We start from the raw sequence: 12,953 nt of genomic DNA on the forward strand, positions 1-12,953 counted from the left end.
ACAAGGCTATCTTTACCTTGTGTCAATATCATTGTGTAACTTGTTTAAAACAACCGACAAGACGATATCTATACCTTGTGTCAATATCATAGTGTAACTTGTTTAAAACAACCGACAAGACGATATCTATACCTTGTGTCAATATCATAGTGTCATGTGTTTAAAAACAACCGATAAGACGATATCTTTACCTTGTGTCAATATCATTGTGTAACTTGTTTAAAACAACCGACAAGACGATATCTATACCTTGTGTCAATATCAGTGTCATGTGTTTAAAAACAACCGAAAAGACGATATCTTTATCTTGTGTCAATATCATAGAGTCACATCTTTTTTTAATAAGCTATTATTGTTATTCGTGTTTTATGGGTTTTTATCCCCATTTAAAATAACTGACAAGGCTATCTTTAGCTTGTGTCAATATCATTGTGTAACTTGTTTAAAACAACCGACAAGACGATATCTATACCTTGTGTCAATATCATAGTGTCATGTGTTTAAAAACAACCGAAAAGACGATATCTTTATCTTGTGTCAATATCATAGAGTCACATCTTTTTTTAATAAGCTATTATTGTTATTCGTGTTTTATGGGTTTTTATCCCCATTTAAAATAACTGACAAGGCTATCTTTAGCTTGTGTTAATATCATTGTGTAACTTGTTTAAAACAACCGACAAGATGATATCTTTAGCTTTTGTCAATATCAAGTTACATGTGTTTAAAACAACCGACAAGGCGCTATTTTTAGCTTGTGTCAATATAATAAAGTGACAGGTGTTTGAAAAACCGACAGGACGCTGTCTTTAGCTCCTGTGAATATCATAAATTTACACGTGCTTAAAACAATCGAGAAGACGTTTTCTTTAACTTGTGTCAATATCATAAAGTGGCACGTGTTTAAAACAACCGAAAGGACGCTGTCTTTAGCTCCTGTGAATATCATAAAGTTACACGTGCTTAAAACAATCGAGAAGACGTTTTCTTTAACTTGTGTCAATATCATAGTAAAACATGTATAAAACAACCGACAAAACGCATCTTTAGCTTGTGTCAATATCATAAAAGTGACACGTGTTTAAAACAATTGACAAGACGTTTTCTTTAACTAGTGTCAATATCATAGTGGCACATGTATAAAACAACCGACAAAACGCATCTTTAGCTTGTGTCAATATCATAAAAGTGACACGTGTTTAAAACAACTGACAACACGCTATCTTTAGTTTGTGTCAATATCATAAAGTGACACATGTTTAAAACAAATGACAAGACACTGTCTGTAGTTTGTGTTAATATTATAAAATGACAGGCGTTCCGGGTTCGTACACCTTCGGTGATTCAGATTTCCATGACTTTCCAAAACTTTTCATAGCCCTCAAAGCTGATTTTCCAGACCAAATATAATATGAAATAAATCGAATTTATATGCATGTATGACTACACGTGAAACACAATGATAGGACATAGATTAACAATTATTTGACTTTTCCACCATATTTGCATTTTCTTCATGCAAAATTTTTAATGCTAAAGACTTTTATTTTCCCATTTTCGCGAGACTTTAATTTTGCCAAATCAGTTATATTCATATAGAATTAGCAGACATATCTGTCAGAAAAAAGGTAGTTCTTTGGAATATGGGTGGAAAGCTGAGGTTTTGTGGGTCCTGAAAACCATTGTTAGTTGGTACAGTTACAAAAGCTATGAAAACATAAATGAACTGTTAAAAAAGATAGTAAAATCGCATCCAAGTTCTCTTGTGGAGAGAAAAAATGTGCATATATGGCTTGTTTTAGATTGGCCGCATATATCAAGTCAGATTTGTATCAAAATCTTGGAAAAGATACAGACTTTGTGCTCTTGTACAATGAATCCTTAAATGGTAAAAACCAGAGGGACCAACTTGATGTATACTTTGAGTTGGAAAAAAATATTGTGATGACTAGATTTCTCGGCCACACACGGGCTAATGATCTCTTAAGCCATTTCTTACAGCTGACAAAAGACCTTAATCTTAAACAGGGATGAATGGTCCAAATGTTAACTGGTTGTTCCTTGAAAAATTAGAATCAGTTAAAAACTACAAATTCGGACTCCGTCTTTAACCAACATTGAGTCTTGTGGTCTCCACACAGTCCATGGAGCTCTTCGTACTGCTTTCAATGCGACTGATTGGGATTTAGAAGCAATACTTAAATCATTGTACTGCCTTTTCAAAGATTCTCTAACCAGACAGGAAGACTGAGAAAATTACCGCATCTTCAAGGATTTTGACCTTAAAACCATTAGGCTTGACTGCTCTTTGTTCAAACACACGGACCAAGCTACATATTACGAGCCTTTATGGCGTGTTGGCAAACTCATTTTAATATTTTCTCATGGCTAAGTAACTGTTGAAAGTAACTATTCCGTGAATGAAGGATTAATGCTTCAAAACATGAATGATGTCTCCCTTGTTGGTCACTGGTTAATCTATGATTATGTGCATTCAGTTGGAGGTATTCTGGAGTTTCCTTTGTTGAAGGAACTGCTCACTGCCGCTCAAAGTGGAAAACAAAAATATAACCAATACCTCGATCAACAGAAAGAGATGTGTGAGCTGTATCAAAAGACACGGAAAAGGAAACTTACCCTTCGTGATATTGCAAAACGTAAGGATAAACGCCAACATTTGGAAAAACATATAGTATCCTTAATTGAGGCTGCTGATGATCTTCCTGACAAGGGTGAAAAACAGGACTTTAAAAGTTGTGTCCTGAAGTGGGAGCTTAGCCTTCATATGTTCTAATGCAGTTTCTTACATCTTCATAGAAAGAGAGCTGGCTTTCTTTGCCAAGCTCTGCAAGGAAAGGCTAAACTTCATAACGTATTACCAAGTTCTCAATTTTTAACTGAAGTTTCCTGTTTTTGAAATCAAGTCCAGAATATTTGAACAATTCGAAATTGCATACAGTGTCACAAGTCTTTAACAAATTCCTTGAATAGAGTAAACAGGATTCTCTGCAAGCAATGGATGAGTGCGTCTCATACTGTAGTTTCAAATTATACTGGTCAATGATTTAAATACAACTGTTCAGAAATAATGCATATTCAACACATCTCCTTAATTTAAGTAACTTGTAAAGCCTTTCTTCTCACAAATAAGTGTTTCCTAGTAAGTTGGTGTCAGGTGTGTACTGTACTTTCTCACTTGCTTTTGGAATTTTGTCTGCTACTTTCTTACAGGAAACATCCATAGAAGATCCAGATCCCTGCCCAGGAAACATATTGACAGACTGCCTCTTCTGCTTAAAAGTTTTTTTCTCTGCATTTTTATAAACAATCACTCTCTTTCTCCACTGTTACCTTTGATCTGCATAGAACGGACTTCATGCTCGCCCTTTCAGCCGTGGGGGCGTTATAATGTGACGGTCAATCCCAATATTCGTTGGTAAAAGAGCAGCCCAAGCCCTCTAGTCTTACACTGCTAAATTAGGGACAGCTAGTGCAGATAGACCTCGTGTAGCTTTGCGCGAACTTCAAAACAAACAATACTCTTTTTGGCGCATCGCGTTGGTTATATTTATAGGCGTGTGGAGGCTTTCTTGAAATTTCAGTTTTACGTAACAATACTGGCGCTAACACAAGTGTTTATGTACACATATGTATCGTTGATTCTTACTCTCGAGAACCTTTTACAACTTTGGAGAATAGGTGGAAGTTTCGCAATACATATCTAACACTATAAGCTATGCATGTTTCTAAATATAAATGTAATCTAAACAAACGTTGATATTAAAATAAATAGATAATAACAAATTCGTTACAGTCTCAATCTTACAAACGCTTGAAATAATCTATTAAAAAGCATGTAAGTAGTAAATATGTAGGGTACTCCGATCATTTTTATGAAAGGAAAATGGCGGGAAAACGTGGTTCTACTTCGTCTTCAGTGACTCCAATAAAGAAAAGATAAGTTTATAACGAGCAGAAGTTTAGGCATGAGTATTCAAAAAGAGTCCAATGATACTGTATCATTCTCAAAGGATATGAATTAAGCAAGATGTTCAATTTGTGTTTGTGATTTAACCATTGCTCATGGAGATGAAAATGACATAAAAAAACATCTCAACACTACTAAACACCATCAAAATTGTTCGAGGGCGTCTGGAATTGATAAATTGGTCTAATTTTTTGCAAAACCCGATACAAAATCAGGAAATGATATGATCAGAGCAGAATGTTTATTCACTTCTGGTGGTTTCAGACCATTCTTCAAATATCTTTACCTGAATATTTCCAGATTCGGAAATCGCTAAAAGATGCAGATGCTCAAGAACCCAAACCTCTGCTATAATTGGAGAAATGAGCGAATTGTGAGTAACATTGAAACTAGGGTTTTCAACTAATGGGAGTAATGACGTTGACAGTAAACTGTACCTTATTGTAGTGACATACTTCGATGACAACACGTAAAAGGTAGTAAATGCATTACTTTCTAATTCTAATTTCATTGGAAAACCAATTGGCAAGAATATTGCAGGACTTCTTCAATACAAATGTGATTATAAGGAGAAGAATGGAGTTGCAGGTTATATTGTGAAACTTAACCCTGAAATTGTGATTAGGGGATGCCCATGTCACGTCCTTTATTTGGTAGCAGAAAAAGCACCAAAGAAGTTGCAATATCAGTTTGATGAAATTCTTGTTAACATTTATTACTATTTGGATAAGAATGCAAATAGGAAACAAGAACTTAGAGAATTACAGAATCTATGTAATGTGAAGACTTAAACTAATCTGAAACGTGTGCATACGCTGGCTGTCTCTTGGAAAATGCTTAGAGAGGTTAATTGAGCAGTGAAGACATTTGAAGCATTACTTTGCAGCCAAACATGATGAAACGAAAAAAGATGAAGAAAACAAAAAATCCATTTGAAAACGACAGTTCAGAACTACTGTATTAACAGCACGATGTCACGAAGTAACTAGAATTGTTTATGTCACCAATGTCATTGATCCTGAGTTTAAAGTGTTCGCGTTTGTTGAGATGTCAAACTGGTCAATGTAGGCAAATCGATATATTTCGAGAAATATAAAACGAACACATGCATTTTAAGGTTTACCTTTCCCTATACGATCACAGTTTAGTCTTCATTAGACATAAACATAGGCAGATTACTGAATCTACAAGTCGAATCACCTTGATCATCTCTTAGTTCTATATCAATATTTCAACATGTTTGTAGTCTCTATATGTCTTTCTTTCCTGGGTAGTTGGACTATACTTAAGGAGTAATCTGTTTTGACGAGGAAAAGCTTTAAGGACTTGTTTCCTCCATAGCAATTCCCAAGGGTACTAAGTCCAAACGTATCATTACCGCTGTTGAAATATATACTAAGCACTCGTTTCGGAAATATTTCAAAAAACTTTATTTTTTGAACCAGTTCGCTGTATATTTGAGTAAAATGATGTATGAAAATTAGTAACAAAGATGCTGAAATTTTGATTTTTAAAATTCTCTATCAAATATTGATGTGAAGGTTGTAGGTACTATATACGTAGTTCATGTACACGTACGAAATCTCTGTACACGTAGTTCATATGGATGTAGAAAGTCTTTGTACACGTAGTTCATGTCCATGTAGGAAATCATTGTACACGTAGTTCATGTCCATGTAAGAAGTCTCTGTACACGTAGCTTATGTCCATGTAGGAAATCATTGTACACGTAGCTTATGTCCATGTAGGAAATCATTGTACACGTAGTTCATGTGCTATATAGGAAATTATTGTACAAGTAGATCATGTGCATGTAGAAAATCATTGTACACGTAGTTCATATCCATGTAGGAAATCATTGTACATGTAGTGCATGTCCATGTAGGAAATCATCGTGCATGTAGTTCATGTGCATGTAGGAAATCATTGTAAACGTGGTTCATGTGCTTGTAGAAAGTCTCTGTACACGTAGTTCGTGTCTATGTAGGAAATCATTGTACACGTAGTACATGCTCATGTAGGAAATCATTGTACATGTAGTTCATGTCCATGTAGGAAATCATTGTACACGTAGTTCCCGTGCATGTAGGAAGTCTCTGTACACGTAGTTCATGTCCATGTAGAAAGTCTCTGTACTCGTAGTTCCTGTCACATGGAGAAAGTCTCTGTACACATAGTTCATGTCACATGGAGAAAGTATCTGTACACGTAGTTCATGTCCATGTAGAAAGTCTCTGTACACGTAGTTCCTGTCACATGTAGAAAGTCTCTGTACACGTAATTCATGTCACATGTAGAAAGTCTCTGTACACGTAGTTCCTGTCACATGGAGAAAGTATCTGTACACGTAGTTCATGTCCATGTAGAAAGTCTCTGTACACGTAGTTCATGTCACATGTAGAAAGTCTCTGTACACGTAGTTCCTGTCACATGGAGAAAGTCTCTGTACACGTAGTTCATGTCCATGTAGAAAGTCTCTGTACACGTAGTTCCTGTCACATGGAGAAAGTCTCTGTACACGTAGTTCATGTCCATGTAGAAAGTCTCTGTACACGTAGTTCCTGTCACATGGAGAAAGTCTCTGTACACGTAGTTCCTGTCACATGGAGAAAGTCTCTGTACACGTAGTTCCTGTCACATGGAGAAAGTCTCTGTACACGTAGTTCATGTCCATGTAGAAAGTCTCTGTACACGTAGTTTCTGTCACATCTAGGAAGTCTCTGTACACGTAGTTCCAGTCCATATAGGAAGTATCTATACATGTAGTTCCTGTAACATGTGGGAAGTCTTTGTACACACAGTTCATGTCACATGTAGGAAGCCTTTGTACACGTAGTTCCGGTCCAGAATATGTCACATGAACTGAAACAGTACAGTTTTTAAGCTTTAGTTGCGCAGCTATGGAACATACACTACTAAATGAGTATACAGTATAAAGATTGCCTGGTAACACTCACTTATTGCCAGAGATAAAAAAAATATCATTAGTCGAAGAAATGTGGAGGGTAAAATAATTTACATTATATATTGGCTTCAACTGTTTCAGTCCACCCCGGTGGGTCAACGGTAAGTCTACGGACTCCCAGTGAAAACATCCAGGGTTTGATTCCTAGTGGCGGCCAGTGTGCAGGTAGCCCACTGTGTAGTTTTGCACTAAGAAAACAATGAATACCAAATGCTTTATTTTTTTGGTATGCCATTTCCTTCATTTTTTTTTGTCATGTAAACAAACTTAAGTTATTTATAAAAAATCTATAACGTTATAACTGAGAAAAATCGGCCTCTGATGAAATGTTTCAAATAAACTATATCTTGGATGAACACTTCCAACCCTCGGCAAAATATTACGTTCTTTGATCCTTGAGGGATATACAGAAAATAAACCTTATTTATTGTACGAAATTAGTGATAATTATTGTTTGAAGTCAAGTACGTTTAAAAAGATAAACTAAACACCTGTATGTTATTTCTTTAGGTTATAAGTGATTCATAGAACAGCACAGCTAAAGATAAGAAAACATTTCTTCATTATAATCAATCATGCAAATAAATAATTTATTTTACACAGGTCAGCAGGTCAGTTGTGATTTTGTTTTTTATAGTCGGCGAAAATACAAAATGCAAATTTTCACGGAACCATTTTTAATTTAGCATGTAATTTGAGTTTTTGGACAAAGCAAGAGTACTCTGGAAAAATGAAGAAATATAGAGAGCCATCCACGATTAAAATTATACCGGATATTATCATCGAACAAAATAGCCATACTAACCTTTATTAATCAATTATTTGTGGACCGTACCTTTGTTATGGTGTGATTCCACGTGGTGCATTAATTAGGTGCACTATCATAAGGCTTTCAACGTAATCAAAGGTATATTATAATTACTTTATACAGTTCATATCACATGGTTGATCTACGACTTATTTCGGTACCAACAGTAGCTTTTACACAGTGCAGACTATACGAGGCGTATCGAACTAGTGAGGTAGCTGACGAAACAAATACACTCACGCATGCTTTCACAAATCAAATATAGGAAGCCTAGAGTAAATTCCAAACATAGTTGTTGACACTACTGATTTAATGTTTTCTTACAAACAATTGCTCAGAAATTTATAGATCTCTTCAGAACTTAGACAACTAAAACACGTTTGTTGTTTTTTTTGTTTCAGAATTTTCGCGCAAATCCACGCAAGTGTTATTTAACTAAAGAAATTACTGTTTACACGGTATAACGGTATACATTATTTAGGATCGATTTTAAGCAACTATTGAAGGAAACATATCGTTATCGTTAAGCATAACTATTAATATATATAAGAATACATAACAATAATGACATCTGAAAGGGTTACAAACAGCTTTAATTATATTAAATCTGCAGCCTGGAAGCTTTGAAACCTTTAAAAAGTTAGTGTATTAGTGATATACTAGCCGTGACCCCAAAACATTTGGGGTGGTTTTCATTCACTTCGCATGAATTTTCCTTATTCTATCATTTTCAAGCACGCTATTTAAGCTAGGCTTTCTTGCAGGCATTATGTATTAGATCGAAAAATCCTGGTCTATTTGAAAAAATAAGCAATACATATAAAATATGCAGTTAGACAAACAAACTCACGTAGACGTAAATTTATTTAATACGAAACTTTACTTAATAAAATAAAACTACCCGTAAAGCAAACAATACAGTAAAGTAATGGTATTCAGTGTATGACACAGTTTTACTAGTTGAAACAAAGAAGCTCACAAAAACGAAACCTAAAACCTATAGTAAAGAATAAAGTAGCTAAAAGGTGTTTATAGCGGAGCCCGGCATGGCCAGGTGGTTAGGGAGATCGATTCGTAATCTGCGTGTCGCGGGTTCGAATCCCTGTCCCACCAAACATGCTCGCCCTTTCAGCCGTGGGGGCGTTATAATGTCAATCCAACTATTCGTTGGTAAAAGAGTATCCCAAGAGATGGCGGTGGGTGGTGATAACTAGCTGCCTTCCCTTTAGCCTTACACTGCTAAATTAGGGACGGCTAGCGCAGCTAGCCCTCGTGTAGATTTGCGCGAAATTCAAAACAAACAAACAAAGAAACAAACGTTTATAGAGGTCTATGAAACGAACCGAAACTAAATTATTACAAAATAAAGTAAATGTAAAGTTGTAATGAAGGCAAACCTAGCTGATTATGCAGAAACGTCTGAATGCGTGTTCACAAAGTGTTAAGCATATGGTTTTGAATGTACTCCGCATGTGTATTTTAAACCTAAATAAGTCGAGAAAGCCCAAAGAAATTATATTTTGTGAAATGTTAATTTTTAAAGGAAATTACACGCGTGTTAAGTGTTGTTTGTGTGAAATACTTTGCAAATATAAACTAAAGTTGAAATTGAAGTCAGTCGCCCCGTGATGATAACTACATTGTGCCATCGTGTACCATACTCGTTGCATTAAAAAGTCTGACTGAGTAAAAACGGGTAAGATGATTCAGAATGGAAAAGCCAATATGTAATCCAGACTTCTCGGACAAAAACCTTTCTAACGATATGAGATTCATAGCATTTGATCGAGAAATTTGCAAGAAAAATCCTAGACAGACAAATGCAAGCGCATTATTTATATAAATTCAATTTACAGCCTGATATCAGAGCAATGAAGGAAACCTTCCAATATTTTAGAAGTTAATATAATAGCGATATATTTAATATACAGCCTGCTAACAGAAAGTTGAAGTAAGCCTTACAACCTTTCAAAAATTAATCTATTAGTGATATATTCAACCAACAGCCTAATAACACGGCGTTGAAGGAAGCCTAACAACCTTTCAATAAATTAGTGATATATTCTGTCTACAGCCTGTTAACAGAAAGTTGAAGGAAGTCTTACAACCTTTCACAAGTTTAACGTATTAATTATACATCTCTACTAAATTGTCCCCCCCCCCCCAAATTTCAAGCTAATGAGGGATCTTATGAATGTAAAAAAAAAAGCGGAACGAGTTTTATTAATCTAAATTTTGTGATGATTATTACCGAATCAAAAAATATTTCTATTTTGGCATGATTATTACTTCTTTCAAGTTATCAAATGAAAAAAAACTAGAACTACTGTTTCACTGTGAATATGCCCCCCAGTTGCACAGCTAGAATCCGGGTTTCGATACCCGTGGTGGGCAGAGCACAGATATACCCATTGTGTAGCTTTGTGCTTAATTACAAACAAATAAACACTGTGAAGACCGTAGCGGGATTTATGAAAAAAAATCCAAATTCAGAATTTCAAATATAACTTAATAGTTTTTGATACACAGAGAATTTTAAAACAGGTATTTTCCACACTTAGATTTAATCACAAGCTATAGATCAACGTCAAGTTTATTTTATTGAAGTGAGAAATGCAAAGGAATAGATTGGAAACTCATCTAAGATCTTTGAACAAAGAGAAAAACTGATAACAGTAATGCATCGATAGCCTTTGCCCTAAATATTGATTGCAGTTAGCGACATGAGCCTGAAACCTTATCTCTATTTTTACATACGAGACTGGAATGTTCTTGCTGCGTCGACCACACAGTCTGGACCAAAGCGCAAGGGGCCGTCCACTTGTCGGAAAGAGTTTGTAGAAGTTTTATGCTTGATGTTCAACGGAGCCGAAGCCTTGGGAAAAACTGTCAACACATTTGAAAATGAACGAAATTTGTCTTCTTAATTTACTTGCCCGAACAAATTGGCTAATAGAGAATTTTTGGAAGATTCGCGAAAGGAACATTATTTCACAAATCCTTGGTTTCAAATTGAATTTTTAGCTGCGAACCAGTGATGTAAGAATGCCCCCACAGCCTCCGCAATTGCGGGTAGGGGGCGAAGGGCCTGATAAACCTAAGAAATGGCGACAAGGATAATAAATGTTGGGGGGGGGCAATTAATTTTTATGCGGGGGTTGGGGGAGGCATCCTTTTTAGTTACTTTACTGATACGAACTGTAGTAATACCACAATATAAACCTAAAGTTTACACGAATTAAATTTTGATGAAGATATAATTGATAATTAATACACAGTTAAAACAGATTTTGCAAACGTGTTTATAATATTTTTGTTATTAGTCCTATTTCCTAGCGGATTGTAACACTATATACGAAATAGTTATCGAAATCTCACAGTGGCACAGCGGAATGTCTGCGGACTTACAACGCTAGAATTCGGGTTTAGATACCCGTGGTGGGCAGAGAACAGATAGCCCATTGTGTAGCTTTGTGCTTAATTACAAACAAACAACCACTCTCACATCGGCAAATTTAATATTTTTTAGGCTGTAAACCAAAATTGTTTTCGGATATAAACATTTTGCAAACGTTGGTGCTTTGTTGTTGTTGAATAACACGATTTGTCTTGAAACGTGTATATTTCTTATAATTCAGATAATTTAAGTTTTTTCCAGTATTTTTAACACCCCCTCCTAATGGCTTAGCGTAAATCTGCGGGTTACGCCGCTAAAAATCGGGTTTCGATACTCATGGTGGGCACAGCACAGATAGCCCATTGTGTAGCTTTGTGCTTGATTACACAGAAACAAACAAAGAATTTTTTGAACAGTATGATAGCTGGAGTATTATTTCTTGGCACTTGTGTATAATGTTAAAATGATAAATGACACACAACACTGAACTTAAACTTTATAAATACATTTTAATTAAGTTTAATCTATGACCACTAAAAAGTTGACTCTACATAAAGATGACGTTGCAACGTCGAAACATGTATAGTCAACATTTTATTAATTGTGTACCTGTTTGTGTGTTATTTATTATTTTAAATTTGATAGCTTATAATTTGTTTGTAATTAAGCACAAAGCTAAACAATGGGCTATCTGTGCTCTGCCTACCACGCGTATTAAAACCCGGATTCTGGCGTTGTAAGTCCGCAGACATGCCGCTGTGCCACGTGGGGGGGGGGCAGCTTATAATAAATAATCGTTTTGTGCAAAATTTAATAAAACATTCACTTAATTCGGAGCCAGGTGGTTAGGGGCGCTCGACTCGCAATCTGCGGGTCGCGGGTTCGAATTCCCCATCCCACCAAAAAAATACACATGAATATTTACAGAGATATACAAAAATAAATACACATGAATATTTACAGAGATACCTTTTTGAACTCCTCCCAGAATTTTTGACAACACAATTTTAAATTTAGCCTCTTTAATTTCACATAATATAAATGAATAAAAGAACTCTCGAAAATCTTATGACGATATCGGGTTTGTTTGAATTCATTTACTTGAAAATTGATATTTACTATTATAGCTGTAACCTAAAACCACAACAAATCTCCTGAAAAACATTTCGTGACATGTTGTGTACCATTTTTCAAATGTTGTATCACCGACAGGAAAATAATAAATTACATGGACTTTTTCAGACACTTAAGTAGACATATCGTTCTTCCAATGTGACACTATCGTTCCATTTGTCATATACCACTCGTACAGATTTCGACAAGTTGGTCTTCTACTTGGCTCTGTACTTTAGAAGAAGCTGGTAAACACGGCTTTTGTGTCACAGTTGTAAATAGATCCAAGAGAGGTCCCTAATTTTGGTTGTAATGGTCCACTATATTCTTGGGTTACTTCCGGTGACAAGTTGTTAAATTTTCTTCACTGTTTCCAGTGTGCGACTGATAACCAGATCAGGAAGTAGCTTTTTATTCTTTTTTTTTTCTCTCTATGCTCGAATGACACATTCCCTTGCGTAAAGCTATATACTACAAATATAATTTTCTTTTAAATGCTACGTTTAGTGTTTCACACGCTTTTACAATCGCAGAATAGGAAAATCCTAACAAATCCTAACGTTTCAATTGAGGATCAGGATTTTTAACCTGTATAGCCACAACCCAAGGGAATTGTCAGAATAAAATCATTGGATAAGCAGTTGTTACCTTACGTCACAAACAACCTTCTGTGTATTAAGTT

The sequence above is a fragment of the Limulus polyphemus genome, unplaced genomic scaffold (genome assembly GCF_000517525.1).
Source record: "Limulus polyphemus unplaced genomic scaffold, Limulus_polyphemus-2.1.2 Scaffold3507, whole genome shotgun sequence".
Taxonomy (NCBI): Eukaryota; Metazoa; Arthropoda; class Merostomata; order Xiphosura; family Limulidae; genus Limulus; species Limulus polyphemus.